At 42.6% G+C, this 27,771-nt stretch overlaps 1 protein-coding gene and 1 long non-coding RNA gene across 2 annotated transcripts in view; one reads left to right on the top strand and one right to left on the bottom strand.

Annotated features, from left to right (window-relative positions):
• Nucleotides 1-27,771, top strand: part of LOC111248359 (glutamate receptor ionotropic, kainate 2-like) — a 168,307-nt gene that overhangs the window by 8,050 nt on the left and 132,486 nt on the right. The gene's annotated exons all lie outside the window — the stretch shown is intronic.
• Nucleotides 66-9,472, bottom strand: LOC147756967 (uncharacterized). The gene is made up of 3 exons (XR_015325156.1): nt 9,210-9,472; nt 942-981; nt 66-637 (listed from the first exon to the last, which is right to left on the bottom strand). It is a non-coding gene; the product is annotated as an uncharacterized LOC147756967 (long non-coding RNA).

Here is a 27,771-nt window from a genome sequence, read left to right as displayed (position 1 = left end):
AAAAATAGACCACGAGAAAACTTAACGCCAGCCGAAGAAGACTGACGAGTCCTACGTCGACAGTAAACCATATCGTACAAGGGGCACATACGTTGCAATTTAGTGCTATTAAGGGATTTACGTACTCTTCTATGTTTATAAAGACATATTGAAAACGACCTCATTTGAATTTGATATTAATATAATTTAAACAAGAAAGCGTATAACCCATTTAGCCCTAACCCCATAACCCTATCTGGAAAGTTAAACCTGCTTATTGTAAGGAACGGGGCAAGAAAAGTATCAGATTTTTTGTGCGGGCCGCCACCTTTTTAATTAAACATCACTTCTACCATACAATACCATGACATGCGATTTTATTCAGATTAAGATGTTTACTTTGCAAAAATGCTATGTTATATGTTACGGGCAAAAAAGTGCATCCGGCGATGCAGACAGGAACGCAGTTACGGAGCGACGTTAGAAATGATCGAGAAACCGCTGGATTGATATCTTCAGAAATATAATAGTATACTGTAACTTACTGTGAGTAATTTCCTTTTGGCAGTCGTTTGCACAGTTTTTTTCAGCGGCGGAAGGCGACTGCCAGCCAATTCCTACTTCGTATTTCTGCGCAGCGCTATCAGACGATACTATGCTGAAAGAAGAAAGCATTCTGTATGGAATACGATGCATTTTGGCTTCTGCCGCTGTAAAGCGACCGCTATTGACGTTGCTACTGCTGACTGGATTTGTGCGCAGGGGGTTGCATTGGGAGTAAGTTTGAGCCATGACCGACTCCACGAATCCCTCAGGGACGAGGAAAGAAGACACCTTTTTTAAGATGCTCACTGAATCTGCTCACTGATGAGATCCCTTCTCATTCCCGCCTGTCCGTGCCACCCCAAATATGTTTAGGGTTGCGGTAGTTTGGAATTATAACTCTAGTGCTGTATACTTACTTGGGTTGCAAATCCAGTGTCGTTCAGCTTTACCTGCTACCTTCGTTGTTCGAAAAGCAGACAGACAGACAGACAGACAGACAGTCAGTTTCAACATGTGGGAGCAAACGTCTTGTTTTAATAGGCCTGACCAAGTCACTCATCTATGCCGCCATAAGTAAATATGCATGTAGCCATTCCATATTGCTCCAGCTGCAAGTTTGTCATTCGATAGTCATTCTGTTGCTAGATGTGTAAGGGCCAGGAAGACTCTCAGAAAGATGAGGTCACTGGTATTGGTAAGATCTGCCGAGGTGAAGAGAGAGAGTTAAATAACGAACATAGAGAATGCAGAAAGTAAGAACCTGAATAGGGACGAAATAATTTACCCTTCGAGATGATGGCGCTGACCGGTGAACGGCATGTCCTTTCTGTGTGTGGCAAAAAACTAGTTCTTCGAGTCTACTCCAGACCCTTATGTGCACCTCTAAGACTTTTGAGCACTTGCATAAAGTCGAGATCAATAGAATGTTATTGCCTCTAGCAGAAATTTAGTAGATCAGATAGTCAAGCAGTGGTAGACCACTTGCGTTGGCTGTTCGTTCTACAGGTACAAGAGGAAAAAGTCGAAGCCTGATGGTTAGGAAAAACGTGGAAACAATAGGCCATGTGCTCCGCGAATTCCTTCGGATTTCAGGAACGTTTTGTTCTGTTGAAATAGCGGATTTTCTCACATAGATAGCTAGGCAGACAGACTGACAGATGCATTTCATACGTGACAATACGACCATGTGATTCCTACAGGATTGCTCTTCATTTCTGGTTCAGTTTCAATGGTATTGTTCACGGGCAACCAACAATGCAAAAAGTAAAGGCGAACAGACATGCTTTCCGCTGCCAGCAGAATTCGCCACTAGGGACGATAGGCCCATAGGAAGCTTCAGCAGGGCAAACTAACTTCAATGTTAGATGGAAGAGTCAAATCAGCTAAAGGGGTATGCATGGGGGCAGTGTGGGAAAAGGTCGGTCGCGCCTTTTCTCTAGCACTTTTGGTGCGCCCTTTGAGCAAACGCATCATGGTCAGGCGAAGTGACCCAGGAAAAAATAGAGGCCTATGACGTCCGGGTGGTGATCGCTTGGGAAGCATAAAGTATCGCAATAAAGGAAGACAACGGGAAAAGAGAACCAACAATCAAAAAATTACCTTTTAACAAGGACGCCTAGCCGGTGTCGTGTGCGGTTCGTAAAAAAGGGTACTGGGTGACATCTTTTTCTACGTGTTCAATTCACTTAACGGAAACGGACCCATCGCTGTCCACCGCTTCATCCAATAGTAATTGATTCGCAAGCTAATGTTGCTCTTAATTTAGTATCGTTGGCCATAAACATCTGCGTTCATTGCGTTGAAACCGGCCCTATATAGATAGCATTAAACCTCGCGAAGACATTATAACAATCCGGATACCAGAATGTGACCATGGAGGTATGGATATTACGAAAGTGCTTACATCAAATTTCATGCCTTCAGCCACACGAATTTTGTTGCGAGATCATCATAAACCTGATTCTTTTCAATTCCTTTTTTAAAGTTCTACAGCATTTGTACGTCACGAACGAGAAACTAACATTTATTACGGCGGCAGACAGCAGTATTGTAAATGATGAAGGGCGGGCATGGCAACGCACCATCGCCTTCAGATTATTCCACAGCGGGACTCTGTTGTTATGTAATTCCTTGTCTTCCTTTGCCTTCATGTCGTTTATTCTCTTTACCACTACTAGTGCTACCAAACTCAACGCTTCGCTCAACGTTTCTCTCTAGTACCAAAGCCGTTAAGAATTGCTTTAGATGGCTGGTTAATGCTAATGCTATTGGAGAATGACGTTGCATACGTAAATCGTACTTAGCCGTAGTTGTTTCCTTGATGTAAAATATTATCAAAATCGCCATGTAAAGTAACTGCAAATCTGAAGTAAGTTCTAGTTCTGTGACTAAATTTAAAGTTCTGATTCTTAGAGATAAAAATTGTTCATGGCTGGATCAAAATCTCCAAGATCTTCCCTATAGAAAGAGGGCCGGACAGAAGAGAAATAAATAGAACGAAAAAACTTGAGGTAGCCTCGAAGCAAAAAAATTAAAACCATTTCCCATATCTTTTTTTTTTTTTTACTTTTTATCGCTGCCGCCCAACTCACTGACTCACGCACCAATTTTTCCAGTACTCCAAAGTGTAAACAGCGCTTAACAGACAAGAGGCATCGTAGTAGCTACTGTGTAAGGAACACATGATGGATGTTATCATCTTTTCCTATAAACCAACAGAAGCTTGCAGGTTTCTCTGCGTCTCTGCATTTCGTATTATTCTCGACAATTGTGCCCCCTGCACCCTACCACTCTATCCAATACCCAAACGTGAGTTTGTATATTTCTACGAATGCCTAGGGGCTTCAATAGAAGTGAAGACGTGTCCTGGCCGACCTCCGAACCTATGCTATATATGAGAGACTCGTGCACACTTTCTTTACAAACACAGAAATTTTCCAAAAACAGAACGAAGGCTTACGTGAGAAATCGATGCACAGCGACTCCAGGGCACAGAGCAGCGGGAACGAGGGCGTTGCACTAAATAACAGTCATTATAGTGGGAAGTGAAGTTGGACACCCAGAAAAGCTAAGGATTTAGCCATGAGGACCGACCGCTGTTGGAGCAGCAGCAGCAGCAGCATTAGTCAAAGCTGAAGCAGAACGTGTCGTAGGATAAACCAGTCACCTATTCGGCGACAACACGAAAGGCTACGAATAACGGGGTCTGTTCTGGCGATGCTGATTTAAGGAGAAGTGACAGCAAATAAGAAAATTTCACTATCGAAGCTGAGAAAATAAAGCTAACGTAGGGGACGGGCGGCAAGTGGCAAGCAGATTAGCAGATTAGACTGAAGAGCCCGGATTTAGCCCCTCGGCTAGTTCTCTGCTCGTGATCGATGATTCTCCATTGTTCATATTCACTTATCTAGAACAAGGAGGCAACACGGAGGAGGGCTTTTCTTATTAGCTTAGTGGCTTAGTCTTTTCGCGCCGTTGAAACTACGCTTGGGTGTGGAAGAGTGGCTCGAATTCTGGTACAGTATCCTACGATATTTGAGAGGAAGGACAGGAGAAATCTAGCCTATCCTACGTATTCGTCTAGCGGGGATGTTTCACAATAACAGTTTTCCATTTCTTTCCTTCTTATAGAATAACGAAAACGACTTCCCAGGGAATCGTCCCCCACATCGATTTTTCAACGACGCTAAACGTTGTTGAAACGGCGCAACACTTTGTTATAGAAAGAAAATAAGTAAATACATGTTTGGCAGCAAATCAAGTGCATATATAGCATATGGGAATGAAACGTAGGTGGAGAACGAAAAACATATTGACGTGTGGAAATGACAAAAAAAAACTATTTGATCCGATTGTCGCAACTATCCCAGTGATCATAGGAGCCATTCAATTATGTTCCTCGGACATTAATCGTCCCGCCATGTCAGAACGCTGCTCTATAGCTTTATCGTCCGTTGATATAGAACAGTTTATAAAATCAGGCTTAAAAACAAGGTCGTAGTTAGTTTGAATAAGTGGCTACGATGAATGTATGAAGATCGACATTTTTTGCACGTGCTGTTACGTGGATTTGCTAGACTGTAGAGCAGAAGATATATTCATAACGCAAACGTCATAGCACTAATGTGGCCATAGAAGCTGTTTATTCTAAATACAAAATATGTGACGTTTTTGCGCTAATATTATCATCGATTTATCATGGCCTGATCATTTGCCGACTATACTACACAAGGATCTTGTCACGATTCCTTCATTTCGGTCGTTCTCACCCAACTCGGAGTGCTCGAACAAGCAGCGACTATAAGCGGGAGAAGGTTGTGACGCAACCAAGCATATCGACACTCAAAAGCTAACAATAGTCCATTAATTAAACGGCGCAGTATACCTGTGCGTTTTGGTGATTGTATTGAATTGTTTTTCCAGCTAGATGGCTCTTAGTTCCATATTTCAGGTTGCGTTAGGTCATCGTAAGTATAGTTTAAAGCCAGGATTTGATAATGGTAAAAAAAAAAAAAAAAAACGCGAACGCGTTGTGCAAATTGGGTAAACAGTTGTTGAGCTGGTGTAAAGTTGGGACAGAGCGCGTTGAAAATGATCGAGATGAAAAAAATCGTATTTAAGTAACAAAGTATCTATAAAAATTTGCTACATTTTTACAATTTGGACACGACAAAAGCAAGATCAAGGTTTAGACGGGCAATGATTATCGCAGTGCACAGCTTTAATTACTTACCCTGCAAAAAAAAAAAAAAAAAAAAAAAAGCTCGATATTTAGGTGCCACACGAATCAGCTCGATTGTATTTCTAAATGCGACACTTAATAGTGACGAAATAAAATCAAGCCATCTATGAAGCGATTGCCCACGGGTGCTGAACAGGAAGTCACACACGAAACGCACAGTGGGCGAAAAAAAAGCGACGCTATGTTTTTGTGTGATCGGAACAGAATTGTGCGCTTTGAGTCATTGCCGCCTGGCAAAATAATTGATTCGGATCTCTTCTCTGAAAGATGGACAAGATTACAACAAATTATTGAAAAAATCGACCTGATCTAGTAAACAGAGACGCTGCCACCTTTCGCCGTAATAATGTCAGACTACGCACATCCTTGGCTACTCGGCGAAATTCGAGAGAACCCGACTAGGGCATTTTTGTGCGTCATTTCGTTAGCGTCACACGACTCTCGTGGTGTTCGTTTAGATGAGTGGTTGATAGAGGGATGCAAAAATTTCTCGCTTAAAAACTAACCAAAGTTTCACAGTGGTGGGAATGGCGTTACCGGAGAAATGGCAAAAGGCCATAGATCGTCATTTATATCGCATATTCGGTTTAATACTGTCGTTAAATTTGGCTGTGGCCTGACAACTCTTTCGACAACCCATTGTTGCCATGTTATTTATACGACTTTTTGAAACTTACGTTAGAGCACACTACCCGCACTCAGCCGATCACATGGGCCGTTCTCATTACAGCAGCCGCAGCATCGGATGGACAGTCCATTCGAATAGACGTAATAAGCAAAACTCAGTTACCGCATCTGTCGTTTGATCTGTCACCACCGTTCGGTGACGATTGCGTGGATTTAGGGGAAGAGCTATGGCTGGCTATGGCTGGGAAGCTACCCTAATGCTGTCTGCTTCAGCTAACAATTGTTTTCTTTATGCTTCCTTGTTTAGCTTCTTGGCCTCTGCTCCCTGAAAAAAAGCGAGGGCAAAGATACAGTACGGAGAAGGAAATATTGTTGAGGAAACTGCGGTACGGTACTGAGCTGAGTGTTATATTAACTGTACTGCTGACGCGGCTGGCTTCCACAGTTTACGATCTACGCTAGCAAGTTGCAGCGTTTATTATAGACGAGCCATAGTATATCGATAGATGTAATAGCGAGTATCACCTTTTTTCGTTATAACCTTCATTCGTTTTAATTGATCAAGAGGTACCCGCCATACAGCCACTTCCATTTGCCTACTTGATCACACTATCGAGAAGTAACCAGCATTATGCAAACGAGCCGACTCTGATTTCAAGGGGTCTGATGAACGGCGAACTTCTGGCCTTGTTGCTGTCGTTGGACAATCTAGGCAGCGTGTCTGGATCTGATTGAGCATATTAGATTGTATTGCTTGGTCGAGCAAACTTCTTCGAGGACTGAGCTATTATTATAGCATCTGTTATGATGCTTCATTCGATGCTATCCATTACGTAGAATTACATCGCATTCAGGAAATCAATTATTGAAGAAATAAGTTCTAAGATAAGTTGAACGGTGTGAAAAGTACTTGGGCTTCAAGTATTATTCAAATCGATCTGAATAACGTGAGTCAAGTAACTTCAAGTTTTAAGGCCAATTGCGTACTAACGGAGCGGGATAGTTTCAAATGCTTTTTCTATTATTCTATTTTATACTGGCACCGCAGATTTCGACAGAGGAATCGGCGGACATTTTTTAATGGTTGAAAAATAATTTAATTAAGTTGCAAGCGTCAGCGACACCTGCTACTACACTTCGGGGCGTTGTTCCGATGCGGTTTTTCGTTGTATCAGTTATTGCTGTTATTACACGAAGGTGATTCTCTTCACGGATATCTTCCTTTGCGGTTTGCTAAACGTTTTTTTGTGAAATTGAGGTTCGCTGAACTAGCTGAATTCATTGAATTAAGCCACGCCAGACCTGAATTCAGTAATTGGCAGTGTTTCTGGGAACTTCTGTTGTTGCTGAGTCTAATTTCTTTGAAACGATACAAGGAATTCACGTTTTTCTTAGTCTGCTCAGGAAGATACTATACGAGACGAACTTACGTTTCAAAACTCTGCAAATAGTAATACGGACCTCTCACTTCAATTGTATGCTTCTTTTTTTCAGTTGTCGTTAGCTATTTAAGGGCACAGTACCGAAAGATTTTCCCTCCTCCGTAGTGGAGTACGCGACCGTATGCTGGGGAACATGAAACATCACATTAATTCAGCGCTGCACACTGTCTACCTTTGTTTCAACAATGCAATCTGCTAATTAGAGTTTTTTTTTTTTTGCTCCTCGGTGGCATTTGTTCCTCATCCCATTTTGACACTTAACGAAAACACACAAAGTCGCTGGAAAATACTCGAGTCAATCAAGCTCACTGAAATACTGCCATTTAGTTGTTCAGGGTGGCGAAATAGAATCCGCCAGCTGTACGATACATTACCCGAAAATACCTGTAAATACCGCACTTACTTACTTAAATCAGATATTACGTCTGCGTTTGCTCATTATGAGATTTTCTTTACCGCACCATTTTTCAGTTGTTTGGAAATGTTTGCTGACATCTTGTGGGTCGCTAATGTATACCAGTACTTCCACAAGTCGTGTTTCACTCTAATACTGCATAATCGGTCTTGAATGTTGAGACTATCTGACAGAGCGCCGATCACATATATATATAATATTTACCCCTTTTCTCTGTGTAGAATGTGGTATATTCGTTTATGCTGCTATATGTATTCAGTTGGATCGTCTCAAAAATTGCTTCACTTAATTACTTCTTGATAAGAAGTTTTAAGTAATTTAAGAGTATTCGATGAAATGATTAGAAAGCATCTTGAAGGGTACACTGTGCCTAATGAGTACGCAAGTGAGTACTACATATATCGCGTATTTTTTCTAAAATTAAGACTGACAACATCAAACTGTTTCTGCGTGCATCTAAGCCGTAGGCAAATTCGAAACGACGCGCTGATCGGCCTTTCATAATGCACACTTTTTTAACTGCTATCCTATCGCACCCACGTACCAGATCGTCAAACACCCCCGGCCATCGATCTCAATGGCTATCCTCATTCATATAGAAAGCAGAAAAGTACAATTTTTTTTGTCTACTATTTGCCCCAGTAACGTTTTAGACCGTTTGCCCCGCTTCATCCGTACAGACTTTATTGCCGCTATAAAAAAATAAACTCTATAAGCATCGAAAACAAAAACGATCTACGAAGTGTAAGGCTTCTGGCTGTGTATAGTTGTTTTTTTTTTAATTACTTCGTTACGTTGCTACATGCTTTGTTCCACCGATTTAACCAACTTTCTCGTATCCATTCGTTAAAAACACACTGTTAGACATGACAGGGATAAGCTTGTCGAAAATAGAACAATCGAAAGAAGCTAAACGTCCCTAGATTTAATTCGTTTTAATTACTCCGTTTCTCTCAAGAGCAGACGCTAGCTGCGAATACAGTCGCGTACGGCGATTAAATTTTGCCAATATATATATATATAAGCAACTAGGCAAACGTTTGTTATGCTGCAATATTCGCTCAATTTGTCATAACCAAGAATAGGTAGAGTAGCGAAGTGCGGAGACGCCACATAAGGGTACTTTGTTCCGAGTTCATACATTTCGTTCTGCCAGGTTGGTTAGAGGCCCAAATCTGGTACCATCAGTCATTCATTCATTCATTCATTCGGCAGTGGTTGCATGACGAGTCGTCATCCCATCTTGAAACAACCTGGTAGTGATAGTCTAGGTAGTAATGGCTGTAGCGCGAGCTCAAGTGGATGTTATGTGGCCGGCGTTTATCTTTGTTATTGAAGAGGTTAGAAAGGCTCAGGAGAAAGGAACAAGGATAGGGTGCCCAAAGCTGGCCAGGAAAAGCTGCTTAGTGACTAGTAGACTATTCGAATACATGTAAAAAGATCGTACAAACAGACTCACATTCAGGTATTCGGAGCGGTGCTTATTGCACGTACACGTCTATACAGGAATCACTGCGCTGTTCTCGTATTCACTAACGAACCCGTGGCAAACACTGAAAATTAACATGGAAATTCATGAATCAACCGCTACAGCTGGCAATTGCTAAGAACGAACGAGCAAAAGAGCTAATGTCATTAACATCAGAAAGCGTAGGCCGGCCCACGAATTTGCCACCAGCCAGCCAGCCAGCCAGCCAGCCAGCGCGAACAACCACCGGCGGGTACGTACATCCACCACTGTATACGCTATATGCCACCATGCGGAGCAGCTGGCTCTCTGCCGATCTCCTACTCAGCCAATCGCACCGTGGAATATGCACTGTCTACACGGAACCTGTGGCTACTTATGGCTCCTTATAGAAATACCCTTTGGACATTTCTTTGCGTCGGAGAACGCCTCCCGAGTGAGTAATTTGTAGGAGACGTGCCGTGAATCTCATATGATGATGATGACGGTAATGGCTTTAACCGTTTCAGGTGCTGCCTCGTTTGTCTGGCCAACACGATGGCCGGAACGAACAATCCGCTCCGAGTCAGCGATATAGGCGATGCCGTGCGATTCGCACGGTGACGATCCTTCAACCGGCCTCTAACAAGCCGAAGCCAATTAGACAAACAAATCGATGTTTTTTTAGCATTGATTTCGTATAGCAATTTGTCCAGATAGTGCTACCGGTATTGGTAAACACATTGCTCTTGTCTAGAACGGTAGTGGTCGACCCGGGCGTACCGTGCTCTGCCATACCAATTTTTTATAGACTATCCGATTCATGGTCATTACATTAATGAATTGCTTGTTATCCGGGGGCCACGATTCAGTTATTTGATAAAAAGTGCCGGGCAGCCGATGTTAAATTGACTGACGCTTTTTATAGCTACTATTATATTCTGAAAGGTTAGTCTCCATTACTTCGTACCACTCTGTCCTATCTAGGAAACGTTGTCTCTAATGAGGAGAAAAATGCTTAGCGAGATGTGCAAGAACCTCAAACGGTGGAAACCAATTGCAAGCATCTTCGAATAGTATTCTTCCTTGAGATGTCTGCTTAAAGAAGCTTAGTTCGGAATATCTATCGATAGGAATAACATACGAAATGGCAAATAGTGTGTATTGAACTGACTGTCTATTAAATATTTCCTACATAACTGTTCTTCCGTTCCCATCGCACAGTATGAGTAAGCTGGATGATACCAACTTAGCCTTTAAAGGCCTAGCGCGTCGACAGTGATATCCGCTATAACCTTCCTGGGAACAAGTCGGCCTAGATGAGCTAGGCCTTTAAAGGCTAAGTTGGTATCATCCAGCTTACTCATACTGTGCGATTAGAACGAAAGAACAGTTATGTAGGAAATATTCAATAGACAGTCAGAAGGGGCGGTAAAATAGCAGAAACCGCGCCGGAAAGCTTTTCGAACTTTTTGTCAGAGGTCTCTTGCGCCAATTCGTGGTCAAGACGAAACGATCACGCCCCGAGTAATATAAAGCTGACTCTGTGACTAGGGAGCATCGGCGTGTCCCAATGATCTCAGCGCATACAAGGAAATAAATACAATGTGAGTTGAAATTTACTTATAGAAGCAATCGTATCCGGGAGTTCGTGTCACACAAAATCACTTGTAGTCAAGCTGTAGCTGTTGCTCCCTTACCTAGGATAGAAGCTGGTCGTACTTCTATTAAAGAGCTGAATGTTCATCACGTCTTCGCCTATTTTTGTGAGCGGAAAAGCCTAAACCAGTAAGATAATGTCGTCGTGAGTATAGTACAAAGCTTATCTTTTGTGATCAAATAATTATCGAGAAGAGATGACGATAATCATTGACACTATGGATAAATTTGCATCGACCTGACTGCTGAGATATCTATGTATATATAAAGAAATATGTTATTACGAAGGTTATACATGGTTGGTCGATTGCCCATTTGCATAACAACGGAGCAATCCTCGGTGTTATCACCGTACATGTGTGCAAACACTTGTCAGAAGCTTCTGCTAGCATCAATTGCTCCCCCTTTCCAGCTATCAATATCGGACCCCAAAGCACAGCTGTTGTCTGTACACTTGTTAACACTTCAGATTACTAGAAAGGGCCGATGAAGCGATCTCACTGAACGTAATATCGTGTGTATATATTATTAGGTAGAATTACGCGCATACGGTGAGCTATAGCTATGTGTAAAATATGTACTGTTTCAGTAGGACATGCTATATGAAGTTGTATGGAAAACCTTCGCCAGCCGAATGGACATCAGATAACACAGGATTCAATTTTGGGTTGTTAATGTCACTCGCTCCCCTGTGACAGCAAGTGAAATGATATTTTAAGTGGATATCTGTTCAGTAGGCAGTGCCGGAAGTTGTCTAGCGACAGAATCGTGGCCTACACAAGGCGTTCCTTTCTTATCGCCAATATTCGTTATAAACTTTTGCCGAGATATGATTGTCTTTTTCGCCGTTTTTCCCTGTGCCAAAATCTGGATGCAGGATGCAGGATAAGGAGCGAAAGGCGATCTTGAGTTATTTTCCAGGGTGACAACTTCCACGACTGCGAGCGCTGTCAATTACGATTCAACCTTGAGTAATCATCTCAGGTTGCAGAGACAGGCAAAGAACACCCCTACTTCGTGGAGTATAGAACGGTGCCGGCAGCCAGGCTTCTAGACTGTTTTCAATATATGAAAATGCTTATACAGTTGAGCTTTGTTTGCGGAATAAAGAACTTCTCTGTGAATACTAAGCAAAAAACGGTTTCAGTGAATTTAGGTAGCCAAATATGTTATTACAAAGCGTTCGTCTTCATCTTGTACGATAATTTCGTTTGGCGTTTATTTTATTTCAGTCCGTTGATGACACTGTGTTTCTTTACAATCAATAAAACAAGAGAAATTGTTAACACCGTTTAGTATAAATGTTACGTGCCAGCCAAGACTCGCGATGTGGACACTCTACCTAATCAAAAGCATTCAGTAGAACAGCATTCTAGGCCACACAGAACTTGATCATTGTCCTGGCTTATGTTTGTTTCTTTAGGATTAGCAAGATCCTCAATGAGATAGTGCCTTATTACCAATATGTATTGCAAGAATCGAAACCCTTCTTGCCCCGTGGGAGGTATCTTGGATGGTGAATGGTGTTCACATCGAATGCACCGGCGAAAACGTAACACTGAACAAGCCAAGTTCTACAAGAAACCAAAAAACAGGGCTTTTCGCACGGGTGTTTTCAACCCCTTTTGGGTATTTAAAAGCACGATATTTACCGTAGAGTCACCACCATTGTCACAGCCACGACGCCATATACCGGTTGTGTCTCGAAATAGTAGCTAGAGCTGTTCAAGTGCAATGGCGACATCAGCGACATGCACACAATTCCCTCCATGTCGCTCCCGAGACTTTTTCTCCCTCGATAGTTCCTATCCGCTAAGAAACGTTGTCGTTGATCCTTCTATCACTTAAATGCATAATTACGGGCGCTGCGGGACCCCGAGCTGTGTCGAGGTCAGCCCTCGGGGCAAGAAATCTTGGTTGCACTTAATGGAGCCTGTAGTGCTGAACAGTATCCTGCTTCAGTACGTCTGTTTTCATCAATGCTCGTCTTTTCAGACACCGGCAAGTGTACAGCGGCGCCGTATCAAGAAGGTTTTCTGTTCCTATTCCCATTGACTTATCCCATCTGTCCTTATTATCATTGAAAACTGTCATACACTTAAATTCGCTCGCCGTCGCCGTCCGTTCGTCCAAAAGACACCCAATTAACAACAATCGCAACAGCCCATCGCTAACCAGTATGTAGAAACAGAACGATTTGTCTTCGCCGATTTGTCAAAGCGAATACGACGACGTTTTATGAAGACACATGCAAGAAAATCTTTGCTGTGGAAGCATCGCCAGCCTGACATTGATAATAGCGATTATGCTCAGGTGACAGTGCTAAGATATATCGATGAGGCGCTAGCGAAAAGAACCTGAAAGCTGCTTATATCTCTTGCCCCTTTTGGGAGTTAGGTACGAGAGTTTTCTATCCATGTAAGGCCTGCAGAATAATGCCGCCACTAACAGTACCGCCCGGTGAAAAAGGTGTCGTAGGCCTTCTGTTGAGTCAATGACAAAAGCGTGAGCCAGCCCGATTGCCCGTTATTGTCTATGTTTTCATGGGCCTAGAGGTACATCCAAGCCATCTATTCCTGCACTAACATATTCTTATCGATCAGACAAATCTTGGATAGAAAGATAAGGCAATGACAGATCTTTTCAGACTATTGATAACTGACACAAATTGCTACCGTGAAATAGTATGAAAACTCTTATCGTAGCAATATTGCATCGTACTTAAGCTTAGCAGCGTATTAGTGCTAGCAGGCTGCTATATGCAGATCCCGTCTATAACTTACTGTTTAATATTTTCCGCTGGTGTGTTTGTCGCGGACTATATTTACGACCTGTCAATGAGTAGATCCAACATATCTACTTAACCTGAACTAGATCTGGCAACCGCAGCAAATATACATTTAGCTAAAATAGGCGATCATTACTTAGTTGTGTTCAGGGTCGCTTTTTCTCTAGCTACCTCAAAATTTAGTTGAAAGGTCTCTATTTGTGACACTGAATACACGTTTATAGTATCTACGCCCAAGTCAATTACGTATCTCGTTTCGCATTATATGTCTGCGTTTCTCTAGTTTCTATCGCCAGGGTACTCGCTGTGTTGTTCCTGTTTATTGCGATCAGATACGGCACTGTTTTTTTTCCCTCACTCGTTTACGCGTTCGTCGGTCAGCTCCTCCCAGATATTGTCTTGGCTCTATACTAAACCAGGCCTGATTTTTATAGACAGAAAGAAGGTTTCTATGTATCATCGCAAGTTCATGCCGTCACGCAGCTCCAGTCAGTGTAATGGAAGCGGATGGTGATGCAAAGGTGACCCTTAGTCTGTCAAACGAGCCAAGCAAGTACTGCACTTGTGACTTGACCATAAACAATGTAACGTACAACGTCGTTCCTGATGTTACAGACCCTCTTTCAAGAATGCTTACATTAGAACTATGGTGTTTGCCACTGTTTCTTGTGCACTACTGTTAAGATGACAGGCCCATGTCTAAGGCATTATTGTGGCATATACATAGGTATACGCTACTGCACCTTGTTTAGGCCGACATAAGGAGAAGATATCTTCTATGGCCCATAAACGTACCGCAAAAGCAGGCACAAGCGGAAATACCTTACGTATAACCGGCCTGTCAGAACGAACTAGATGGGTAAGTGACGTCTGCGTGCAGCAAAGTTGCGCTTATATACGCGTGTAAGCATCCGTATAAATAACATCAAACGCTAAATCTGGAGCCTGTTGGAAGCCTTTAGAGAATCACATGGTTTCCTTAAGAAAGATCTAGCGGAGGCCTGATTGGTGCCGCGATCCTCAAATGTTGATGAAAGATATACTATTACAGAACCATACCACATATCAACAAGTATTTCTGGAGGAAACTTGCAGCGTCCGACACCCTATGTTATACATATCTAGGGTAGCAATGTATATGTAAACTAGTTGAATGTCATCGATAAGGTTATTACAGGAGACAAATTACGGAATCGTGAGGAAATAATATAACAAAAACTATTTACAACGGACACAAATTCAGCACAACGGCTATAGACATAACATAGGCTATAGTCCTAAGGAGTAACAGTTCAGAGAACAGAGCGCTGAAGGGGACGCCGACACCGTAAATGGGACCCGTAAGCTAAGACACACTTATCATATGAACTAATAACAATGATTCTGAACACGCGTGAGGCTTCTATTGGTCGGTAACTAGAAGAAACGAATGAATAACGGCGAAAATGCGCGCCTAAAAGACCCATTTCACTCTTCTCTTAGTCTTTGTCTTTGCCCTGCTTGGCGGACATACCTAACTGGCGTCCCTGTTCACTGAGTAAGCAATGGGGTAATGGAGGTAATGTAATATTAGACTCTGGCAGTAGGTTTCATAATAATAGAGTAGAAACATGGTAGTCTGGGTTCGAAACTAAGCGTAGACACACTCCACTTAGTGCTGGAGTTCAATCCTCTAAAACACTGGTAAACTGATTTAAAACTCGAATCATTTATTTAGATTTTAGAAGTAGGCTGATAGATAGAACCCAGATGGCTGACAATTAAAATTGGCCAAATCGATAGGTTTGAAACTACGGAATGCCAATAAGTTTACAGATAATTGTGCTCTAACTGTTTATCAATGCAGGTATATAGATGTATTTTGATGTCGTAAACATGTTTCTGCGTGTCTTCTTTCATTACAACGATTCTTGCAATGGGTTACCTTAAGTAGAATGAGCTTCATAACGAGACAAATCTCCGGACAAAAAACCCATTTCATTTTTTGACAGCACAAAGCTTTGTAATCTGGACCGAGTGATAAATAGTCTGAATGGTAGACAACTGCATTATTATATCGTCTGGTTTAGGTGCGTCTTTTTGCACAGGTGCTGCGTACCATCTCGAAGTAATCTTACCAGCCGGAGAACCGTGCTCGAAACGATGGTTGCAAAAGTAAGCGTGCGTACTAATTGCTTCAATTTTATATATTGTTAGAGATGTAGATGTGTCTGTTTAAGACAGGTAGGCTCATTAGGGGGCGGGAGGCGTGAAAGTTCCTTCGCCAGAAATATTCCATCGTTGTTCACTCATGCGTGTACACTAATGTTGTATTCTATGGTCAAACGTAACTCGAATGCTTCAAGTTTATCAGTATTATGAGATCTTGAGTTATTGTTATAGGATGTATTATTTTTCAATGGCCGTGGCATCGGGACGTCCTGAAAGATTAAGAACGGTTACTGAGCATGAAAGAGTGTTCGAGAGATACATAACACGCCATAAAATCGCATGTCATTACTGTCTTCAAGGATTCAAACTACCTGCGTCTCTAAGTTAACTTAATGGACAATAGAATTATGCATTATATGTCTCTAAGTATATATGACTGTGGTCAGCGTGTTCGCTTTGTGAAGGCAGCGACACAGGTCGTTCAGACTTTGGGAACTTAACAGGGCAAACGAGTTGACGTTGTGGTAAAAGTTGCCTACGTTTATATGAATCAAACCCGGCTTTTCGCCACCACTGCTGTTAACTATGACTAGGAACATGGCGTGGGCGGCCATTTCCAATCCCTGGCAATGGCCGCTTCTCAGCGCATGCTCCACGGTAGAGATCATTGTTACAAGGAGCATCCGAAGCTCCTCGTAGTCGTCCGACAGACGGAGACGATGGCGCTGCTACCGAAGCCTAAGTAAACAAATGGCGAACGTCTCACACCAAGAGCGATAAGGTAAAGGGACGGTCTTCTTGATACGGCCTGGCAAAACCGCATAATTTCGCTTCCATCAAAGGGAACCAGACTGGCCATGTACAATAGCCAGTGCAGCATCGGTCTTTTGTGTTCGTGTCGGCTATGGCCCGTAGTAGCAGAGCCGGTCAGCCAATATTTGCTTTCGGTCCTGTTGCCCAAACTACTATCCGTTTTCCGCCGGTCGTGCGCCTTGCGCTGCCAACGTAGCACCAATGGCAACAACAATCTCGATAATGTGTCGCCTGTTTGACCGGTAAGATATGAATCTATCAGTCTTGCTAGTAGACTGGGACGGACGGATGCACGCTATATACTAGCACGTACTGTACGTTATACTCCTGACTTTGCTTTCGGAGACTGACTCAGTGATGACAAGCCGAAAGCCAAAAACCGACGTAAAGAAATAAATAGAACGACAGAGAGAAGGAAAGGAGAATCGTACAGCTATTGGTCGTTTCCTCCGCTGGTAGCCGTCTTACATGGGATGGCGCCGCATTAGAACATAGACGGTCACAAACCTGTGGACTTCTACTGCCGTAGGACAAGGGTGAGCCAGGGATTGGGCTCGTATTGCAACCATCGCGGAGGCTGCTCCGACGATAGTGGTGGGGGCTTACACGTGACCGAGACGACGCGACTATGAAAGTGAGCGTTGTTAGCTGCCACAACTACTTGTTCGAACGGTGTTGTTGTAGTATACCGGTCGTAGTTGTATTCTTATAGCGGTCAGAGTATGGAGCGAGCGAGAAGCGACACGGGTTGCACACGTTGCGTCTGTATCAAATTATGTGGGGTAGGCCGCGTATCTGTGGAAATGAATAGGGGGGCATTGGATTTCGAGTTATTTGTTTGCCGTTGCTGCCTCTATCGTTGCATTGTGATCGTCACCGTCGTTACCGTTGCTCCCTTCTATTTATCACGTTGGAGGCCCTTCACAATAGAATCCAGAGAAATGACTCAGACATAGCAGTACTATCGAATCTTTTCGGCTTATACTTTACAATAAACTTCAAGTCGTGTACGGATCGGCAACGCTGCATACAAAAGCAAAGTCATTCAATTTTGACTCACGATCAACAAAGTCAAATATTGCATTCAACAATGTGCGTAGCCATAAAAAGACCATTTGTGGGTAACAATCATGGAATCAAAAATTCATATCTTAAGTCATATTTTTACCCCATTATATTTCTCTATGTAAGATAGGTACCAGATAGGCTGGATCTTATACGGCTACAAGAAAATCATTAGAGGCATTTGCTCAGGCGTTGATGTTTTCGAAAGGTATAGCGATACCGAAGTTTTCTGCTGTGCCTCCTTTATGCAAATCTTCGGACGCGATACGAGAATTATTCTTCTCGTCTGTGACACTGGCAATGACTGGTAGTGTACTAGCATCAAGAGAATACGTAACCCTCCGGTGTATGTTTGTACGCTACGTAACAAACATTTATCAAAACCGTTTCATGTTAAACCCGTAGTACTATGTTTGAAATTACTACATTTTTTTATTACATAGAAATATAGATGCCTGTATATGTGGGGTATATCAAAGATTCTTATATGTGCCGTCAAACTGGCTCTGAAAGGTTAATTCTGTAGAAAAAAGTCGGAGCATTTCCACAATAGATTCTTTAGAAGTCGAATGACAACGGTAGGACAACAAAGATAATTTGAGGACGGGTAGGTGTAGGGCAGAAAACGTTGAGTACTGTGTGAACGCTTCACTATAGGCAAACCTCTCACTGAAACGAAGGAAAAGTTCCAAAGTCTTCAAATGTCTGTTATCTATGTCGATGCTTTTGGCTGGGGAAGACAGTAAAAGGCTTCTATCAATAATGACTTGTTCGGTGCCTATAGCTGGAAGCTAATAGTTTTAGCTTTTCGTAAAGGATGAATGAATTTGCTTATTGATACGTTCTTACGATGCCTAATTCATGTTAGCAAAATTTAAAGGAGATTAACAAGACACACTTTGAAAGCTAGGACAAAAAGCGGTTCACAGATGATAGTACATGTGGATAACACTTCGTGAGCAATGTCTTCGGTCGGGTGTTGTGGTGAGGCGAAGTTAATATTTAGCGGTGAAATTCGAAGCAAGCCGTGGATTATTTAAACATATGGATATGATATTGTTAAGGGTTCAAGACTTGTACTGCAGAGGTTCAACTGGCATAATTTATCGTTCTACCATATGATTTTCTTACACTGCCTTTTGGTATTATTATCCTTGGAAGCAATCTAGGTCTCCTTTAGGTACTTGACGCTTTGGAGAAAACTGTTTACGTTGAAATTTAAGCGAAAGTAGATCCCTGAAACCGAAGAATACAGAGCGCGAAGCAGCAGGTCTACCAATACCTACGAGGTCCCGGGAAGTCCAGCATGAGTTAAAAGCTACTAGCAAGTGGGCGATTTTGCCTGGTTGTCTATAAGCATCCCTGGGACTGCTGTTTTGTGTAAAGGTGCACATCCACATAGAAAGCCACATGTGTGCAGTTAACACGAAAGGTCCCCCTAATACGAAGCAGCTCGAATGAACCAGAGGGTTTAGGAGAAATCTGACCGAAGATAACTCTTTTGGGACTGACACAAGGATCGGGCACAGCAGAAGAAAGCGATCCGCAATAGGAGGAAGAAGGCCATCTGGCTTAAGGTAGAAATGTTCCAGGAAGATAACCAGCAGGTAGCATTGAAGATGTTTGCCTACGATATTTATGTCTTCTTCAATAGACGAAATAAAGCCTGCGAAGACCTTGGTTAGGGAGAAGGCATTGCGTATACGGCAATATTGGGCAATATCAACTATTAGCTATTAAAATCTATATTAACTGTTTTTACCTGAAGTGCTCGACTAGATTTAGAAGTCAGCGAGAAGAGACTGTTAGACCAGCAATGGTTCACTAATACTTAATTCAATAAAGTAGCGTATTTCAGGCAGCTAAAAAATTGCTTTTCCGGTACTGATGAGTATCTGCTGCTCTCTAATGTGGCTCTAAATCGAAGAAAACGTCATACGTATTTAGCCGGTGAGTCTACCTATATAAGCCTACCTATGGTCAAGTGTAAGTACGCGTAATATATATACGTCCGACAGAAAAAAGAAGCTAAAACGAGAACGGAAGCGGCCAAAAGCATAAATGATATTGACGCGATTTAGAACAGCGTATATTTGCCTGGCACATATAAGTGGCCCCGCGCTGTGCGTACACTCATCTTTGTTTGCCTGTCTGCGTGTCCATATGCACATACAGTGGCATTTCCCGCATTCGCTTGGCGTGATGGCAGTGCCAGTTAAGGTGTTTCCTTCTCCGTATTACTATCCTTCAATCGTGTTCCCCTCATTTTTGGCCTTCGAACGAAGGAGCAAATATTTAAGGATAGTACATTTCATATGTTTTCGTATTTTCCTTTAGGGCCTGGCACTGGACGTAGGCAAATGCGACAGCTGGTTTGCGATAGGCTGTGCTCCGGCCATGCCGCATACGACCCTCAGAAAGGGCTATCAACGTTGGATGTTCCTCTGCGATTAGCACTCATCCATTCTCCCCGTCGACTGTCTTCATTCTTCTACGTTTTTCTTTCTGTTACGGGGGTAGCAAAATCATCTCCGGCTGCCAACCGATGTTCTGCATTTCTTGATTGTTCCTTTTCGGAAGATGTTTCGCGCACTCGAGGGGTCGATATTACAGCGTTTAGCCTTCCAATGTGTATCAGACTACATTTGCATTAAAGTGAAGGTTGTTCCTGTATCTATTCGAAGTGGCCCTATTCGTGCCCTATCTCTCCGATTGAATCTTTTAGGGAAACCAGTGACAAGTTATAATTTCCAGCATGCCAGGAAGTTGTCCAGTGATAAATGGACAGCCGGTGTAGTGGATGGGAATCCTAAAATGACGCCGTAATGGGCCCAACTCGAGACCTGCTCCCAATCCAGGGACATTCTATTGTTAAGTACGATTAGTTTACCGCATGCGTTATCCGGCGATAAAGTTCTGTTTGAGGGTCATCGAAGGAAAAACGGCTTGTTTAAAAACTGGGATATTCTATCAGTTGTTCAGCCACTTACTAACAATAGTTTTTGGACGCCAGTGTAAACACTGATGCTGTCATACGAGTGTTTGTGTGCTGGGTTGTACGCTAATAGGCTGTGATCCCGCATCAGCTAATGACTTTGCTATTTAGATTTTTACAGTGTGGTAAATACAACGCTACCGGTACAGGGAGAAGTTTGAATTTTTTAAAAAGAGCGCGAAAATTTTGATGATCGTACATTGTTTCTTTTTAGTATTTAGGCACTGAGGCGGCAATTCACGTATAGGATCTGCATGCCAGCTCAGCGATCCGATCGCTTCAGAAGAATCGAGAGAGCTTGCTTGCTTCTTCATGCTAGGCGTATTCCGGCGTATCGCACTCCGACTAAGCGGCAACGTAAATTTTGGACGACTGGGGCAACTTCATTGTACTATTAGTCATGTTATCAACCTACGTTATTGGTTATCTTGCATATTTCTCTTGTTTGGACGTTAATACATACAATATATGATAAAAAAAAACTAAATGAGTCGAGCTTTATGTCCGAAATCGCCAATAGTCATCATATGCGTCATCAGAAGCGTTCATAATCGTTAAATGCAACCGGCTATATCCAGCGGAACTTGGTCATAGCTTCTTGATACAACCCAACAAGTTCTAAAGACATGTACAATCTTCGTTGCTACATTAACCAACACAAGCCACTTCAACTTGTGGTTCATTTCGAGAGCCGAATGGCGAAACAGGACAGCTGCCCACTGCGTTTAGTGCCGAAACTCAATTCGATACGCAATAATTCTTTTAATGTATCGCTCCTGCGAAGGCAGCTGTTCGGGTAGCGTTCCAAAGGCTACATTTTACATTTTGTCATATGGAACCTAGTCCTTTGGCTTAATTAAAATGCGATTCGAACCGTGTTGACATCGCAACGATTTTTGACGACGGGGGCATTATTTTGCATCAGTGTCTCATATCGGACCACATCGTGGGCAGGCGACAGGGTAGGGGCAAGTTGGCAGCACACGAAATGTTTAGAATCACTTCTCAGTTCTATTTCGTCAGTATATTCCGGTCGTTGTTGCTGCGTCCGGGAACCGGAAGCTTATCCATTACCCTAGCTAGGCATAGCGACGCAAGAAGGACGTGACATGCTAGCAGGGTGCAATATTCGGGAACGTATGTTTAAATTCATTGCAATCTTTCGATACGGACGTATATAACAGGGTACGAAAAAACCTATAGCTGCCTATCGGGGCCGATCAATGATGGCATGGCAAATACTGCCAACAACTTATTTAAATATACTTGCAACGAGTGAACTGGTTCAACTGCATTCAGATTCAGAGACAGGACAGACACATCGATGGTTCTTTCCGACAATACGTTATCTATCGTATCAATGGGCATCAGAATTTGAACAAACTGGCGACTGGGTGCCATTTCAGTTTCCCGTTAACTGCACTGTTTGTTTTCTACTTTTCCGGCAAATTAAATAAACGCTTCGAGTTTAACTTTTGCAGCTTGTCCTGCTATTACTATTATATTTGATAGTAGAGTCCAGGCTAATAACCTTCCTGATGGTGTTCTACAGGTTGAGCCTCCGAGGAAGCACTGCTTTGGAATCATCTATTGAAATATATAGGTAAAAGATTCCCGACGTCAGCTGACTCATCATGGCTCATCATTCATATCTGTAGTTAGAGCGTATACCGGTACAGAATGATTCGGATCAAATACTTATCTTAGCCCGTGACTGAGGTGATCAATACGCACATTATAATATGGCAATCAGACAACGATCGCCAGTCAGCAGCGAAATTTCCGTGCCTTTGGGCACACACAGAAAACAGGGTCGACGTTGACTTATTTCAGCGACTTGGCCCCTGATCACATATTTTATTGATCAAAAATAGTATGTATGACATAATGAGTTTCATGGGCGAGTCTAACTAGCAGTTGTATTTGTACCTATCGCTAATCCTTATAGGCAATTAATTCGTACCGTAGATGTTTGCAAAATCTAACTATTGTCACTATTAGTGGAACAGAAGTTCTGGTACAAAAAAAAAAACTGGGTTTTTTTTTGGAAACACGATGCAGCAGAATTAGGAAATGTCCGTATAACTTAAAAGCAAACATTCGATTGTTTGTAACGCATCTAATGCCTGTCTGCTGAACATATGTGCTTGTGTTGATCCCAACACGTATTTGCAATATAAACGCACGTTCCTATCAAATTTCTTCGTGCTACTTGTCATAGAAGAACTGAAGATCTACTTTCTTGCAATGCTTATATATGCAGCAGCGGTATTCAGAATCAGGTACAGTTATGAAACATTATACATCAGGTACGTCTAGCTTGATTTGGACCACAGATAGCTTCGAAAATGCGTGGAAGCGGGCATGGGGAAGGGGGCTGAGATAAAGGGCTGAGAATGTTTGCAGACATTTAAGTTACTAGAAGGTTACAAGCTATTTTTGCATTTGTTTTTTTTTACAAGCTTTTTAGCTACATTTACGTTGGGCACGGTTATTGTGAAACATGTTCCACCGATGCGCAACCGTCCGTATCAAGCGACCCACCTTTGTAAGTTTCCTAAGCCGTACCCGGCTGTCTCAGCACCTAAAGTACTAGACAGTTTGTCCAAATACAATTGTTCTGACTGCTAATTTATGCTCGTCCTGCCCTATCCGAACCCGATAGAAAAGCAAAATTCCAACAGGGACTAGCCGCTAGAGGATTAATAGAGACCATCTTTTTTATATTGGCCCACCTATTCCCCTGCCCTTTTTTTAGACATTAGGCAAACGCCACAATGTTTTCGACGCTGCTATTTGTGAGTCTCTGGCTCTTGCTTTTGTGGTTGCGGCTTGCCATAGCCGCCGCAGGAGCTCCAATCCCGCGTTGAGCTCTAAATGTAGACTGCATACATGGGCAAGGAGCACAGAAGACCGTGCGGCTGACCGTCAGGAATAGATTTGGTCCCTGATCTCTAGGTCAAAAGGATACGCGCTTGGAAGAAAGACCCTCTAACTGTATGCGCTACTAACTAGATGTCGCCAAAGTCATGATGGTTAGTAGGAGTCGCGTTGGGGTGATGTATAGTGGCTCGTCACAAGGATTCGTAGAGATGACCTACAGCCGATCTATGTGAAGCGCCAAGGCTCCTCGCCGTGGAAGTGTCGGGAATTGGATAACTAAAATAAAAAAGTCAGGAAATGAGAATTTCCTACTACGCTGGGAACATCCTTCGCCGCAGATATACGACCCGTTCTCTCTACGAAGTAAAAACCTCATGAAATGAAAAATGAGTCCATAAAGTCGTAAGCTGGTGTCTCCTCGTTTGTCTCTCTTATGATATAGAAAATGTTGTTTCACCTATAGTTCAATCGTCGCAAATTACCTGCAAGTTATACAACACGAAAATTTCCGATGATATATTTTGCCAGTAATTACTTTTCAAGGCTGTTAATCGATTATGTACAATCCCATGTGCTACATAACCTGCTGCATCCAAGAACAAATCTGTTCGTAGCCATCATTGTGAAGCGCATGCTACACAACTACTTACCAGTAGGCTTCTGATATTTTTTTCTTGTTTCTGGCTGTTCCCAGTTGCAAAGGGTGAAAAGAGACATTAATTACACGGATTATCTGAACGAAATGACTTACGTGACTTTATGCAGCTGACTGCGACCAGCAGGTAGCAGGATACATCTGTAAAATTATGATAACTTTGTAATGTGAGAAAAGCGGAGCGAGCCATACATGTCCTGAAGTTTATGAAGTGTATTGCCATGCAATAAATTTCTATTCGACGGCAATGGAGCACTAGCAGCAGCAGCAGCAGCGGTGGCAACAAATGTTGTCAGAAAGGGAGATGGTGTTGGCAAGTTCCGTGCGAAGATTTGGGCGTGGAAGGTCGGATGAGGGGGCTAGCCACTTCCCCTCGCGTCGTTCCGCTCACTTCGTGCAATCTGCATTAGCGTACAGTGGGCCAATTTATTGCCTTTTTATTACTATAAGCGCCTGCAACACGAACAGAGCCCGAGTGCCGTCTGTGTTACCGGCTCTTTCGCGTGTACTTCGAGACTATTGTAATCATCGGTTGGCCGAACCCTGTTTGGTCCTATGCCCGCCATACGCCCAGCATGCCGACTAGCGAATGGGACGATCGGATTTAATCAGGACCGGAACCGGACCAAATATTTATCGTTCCGTTACTTGACAGGCTCAAAATTCTACCGTACAAATGAGTGTAAGCAATTCATTGTTGCGGCAGGTCCTTTTGCTCGCACTCACAGCGAAGGCGATTTTGAAAGGGGGGTAGTCTTAGGAACATTTATTTGGTGATACATCTCCTTCGAGAAGAGACGCTAATCTTCTCTCGACCACACAGACTTTCGTGTAATATCTCAGACAAAACCACAATGAACATGTTGGGTGAGACAAAATCGAATTCTCACCCATTCGTGATATTTTCTAAACATCATAGCATCCTTTCAAGTGTTATACACCGCAAAAGTAGCTTTAAGAAAACATTTTTGTTGTGCGGAGCATATTCAAGGGCTTCTAGGAGGCCAAACGCATTTTCACTGCTACTATTTGCACTCACTATTGAAGACATTATTGAGTAAAGATGAAGATTAATTTGTTGCACAAACATGAAAGTGTTAAGATGAGAGTTAGACAAGTTAAGTTGATCTTGGCGAATAATTGCAAAAGCTTCACACATCAGGTATTACTATGTAACCATATAATAGTCACCCTTATTACATGCAACGAGAGCTACACATGAAATAAAATATAGCTGCTATATGTATTCAGTAAAAGCTCAAATAAGAAAACGTTGTCTAAATATACTTTCCATATAGTTTTAAAGGTCTCAAGCATTAGTAAGGACTCATGGCAACTGCGCGTGCTGTGTTCGTAGTACCTCAGACGTGCAAGTCTTCGATCTGAAACGTAGGCTCACTGAAGTCCACTGGGTTGGTCAGTAACACCCGTTAGTTATGGTACAATTTCGCTCGCCATTGAACTTGTGCTTTCCCAGGCACTAGTGTCAGCGTTGTTCGGATCTGCTAAATCGAAGAGTCTAGCGTTTCGGAGCCCATTTTCATTGCGTGCTGCTGGATCGCAGCAATAGATGGGCCCCAGGCCCAAGAGCTGAAACATGAAGGCCGTTCTGGAATTAATTCAGCTAGCCAGGCTGCTGACTCCGCTCTCAACGATTCACCTTGAGTAATGTTGCAACTGTTACTAATAGTTGGCCGTTTGGAATACTCTCGAGCGGTTTATATTTTAATGTAGTTTTTTCTTTTCAAATAACAAATCGTATACCGCTGTTGGTTTTCGCCGCTCCATTGCCCCTCTCGTCCGTTTTGTCGGTTCTTCCTTGTCCAGTAGGTCGCTAAGTGATAGCTCAATCGGAGTAAATGTAGGCTTGTAACGTGATTGCTTGAATGAGCTGTACATCTCGAATACAGCCTAAGCACGTGCTGGACTTGTCCGGTCAGATTCGTAATGGCATTGCGAAAGAAAAGCAATTGCTTAAGCGTTTAATCTCGCAATACTCGGGCGTCAATGTACACTTTCTCAAACAATGGCCCAGTTGTTAGTAATACTTCTATGAACGTATGATGACAAAGACGAAGCCGATTTGTATATATGGACCAGCCAGAATTAGGAATCCAGCTTATCGTCTTCAACCGCTCTCCGTTCCCTCTACACCGTTCGGCCGAGGTAAAAAGATTGTCGATCCTACCTTCTCATTTCTTTAGTTACATGTCCACTTTACTATTGACGCGGACGTAAATAAATCTGTAAGGTTGTGTAAAAATACCTGAAAGTGATGAACTTTACCTGTACAAGTCACCGGGGGTAAACTGAGACAAATTTGATATCACTTATTTAGAAATTGCGTCTAAATAAAGTAGCTACTTGAATGATATTTGAATTTTTTGCATATCCCGACAGGGGTCTTTCTGATGGACGCATTTATTTATAGCTGCTATTCGCCTTGATCGCGAGGCCTAAAGAAAACTTTTAAAAAGCCCGCCTAAGTTTCGCCAGATATAAAACTATCTAGCGAACTTAAATTTCCGAGCGACAATAGGCAAGCGGTCTAAACAGATTCAAGTGTCGAAATAGATCCGAAAGATACGAAGTTGACATCTGACTGATAAATTTTGCTCCAAAAGAGACTAGCTTTCCTGCAGCATCAAAGGTCGAATGTACACCCATATCCGCTGCGACAAACAGCGCGCCGAGCCACGTTCCAATTTATCCAGGATCACTTGAAGCGTATCGCGCAAGAGGGACCCATTTAATTAATACCGTCTCTCGCTGTACATCTAAAAATCGGAGAAAAAAAGATTAGACATCTTTAGAGGCTAATTAATAGAATGACGGTTGTGGTGATGACCCGTTCATTGGCAGCTAACCAGCGATCATTTAGAAAATCAATTCGCATGGTTAGATAGACGACTGGTGTGAGAAAAATCGCGCGTATATTGTGTACAGTACAACGTTACGAAAATTATGTGCACTCATTTTATGCACAAGTTTGTTTGCTATGAGATCCATAAAGCTAAAAGCGTTTGTTTCCCTTCTGCGGTTGCAAGCGTCAGATAGTATTCGAGTAAGGATCTGTGTCGATACGCGCCTGGTACATTAGTCCTACCCTGCTATGCCCACAACCATATACCGCTGACTGTCATTTCGTAAATCATTTTCTAAGGAAAAAAGAGGAAAAAGTGAGTTTACGACGTGCGCCGCTTTTGACCTTTGTTCACATCTAAAGGACGAAGTGTCAACTTGGAACGAGGAACTGTTTCCGTACGTCGAAAGATCGCGCACTTTGACAAGCGAGCCGTAAAAATGGACGAATCGGCATCGTTTTTTTTTGTGTCCTTTTCAGTCTCTTTTAAACATTCGGCTAACAGTGCACTTTTCGAGTGTACCTGACGGATCACTAGGGGTCAACATTGGAGAGGGAGCAGGGGAGGTGCACACCCGATTGTAAATGCGCTCTTTTCGATCTGCCTGTGTTTCAAACAAGATTTTATCAGGCTAGAGCTGATTTTCGACGCGCAACAGAAAAAGATATGATAACAGAGATACGGAAACGTGCAGGTGTCCT

Source organism: Varroa destructor, unplaced genomic scaffold (assembly GCF_002443255.2).
Source record: "Varroa destructor unplaced genomic scaffold, Vdes_3.0 BEIS01000003.1, whole genome shotgun sequence".
Lineage (NCBI taxonomy): Eukaryota > Metazoa > Arthropoda > Arachnida > Mesostigmata > Varroidae > Varroa > Varroa destructor.
This window is presented reverse-complemented; position numbering and strand designations above follow the sequence as displayed.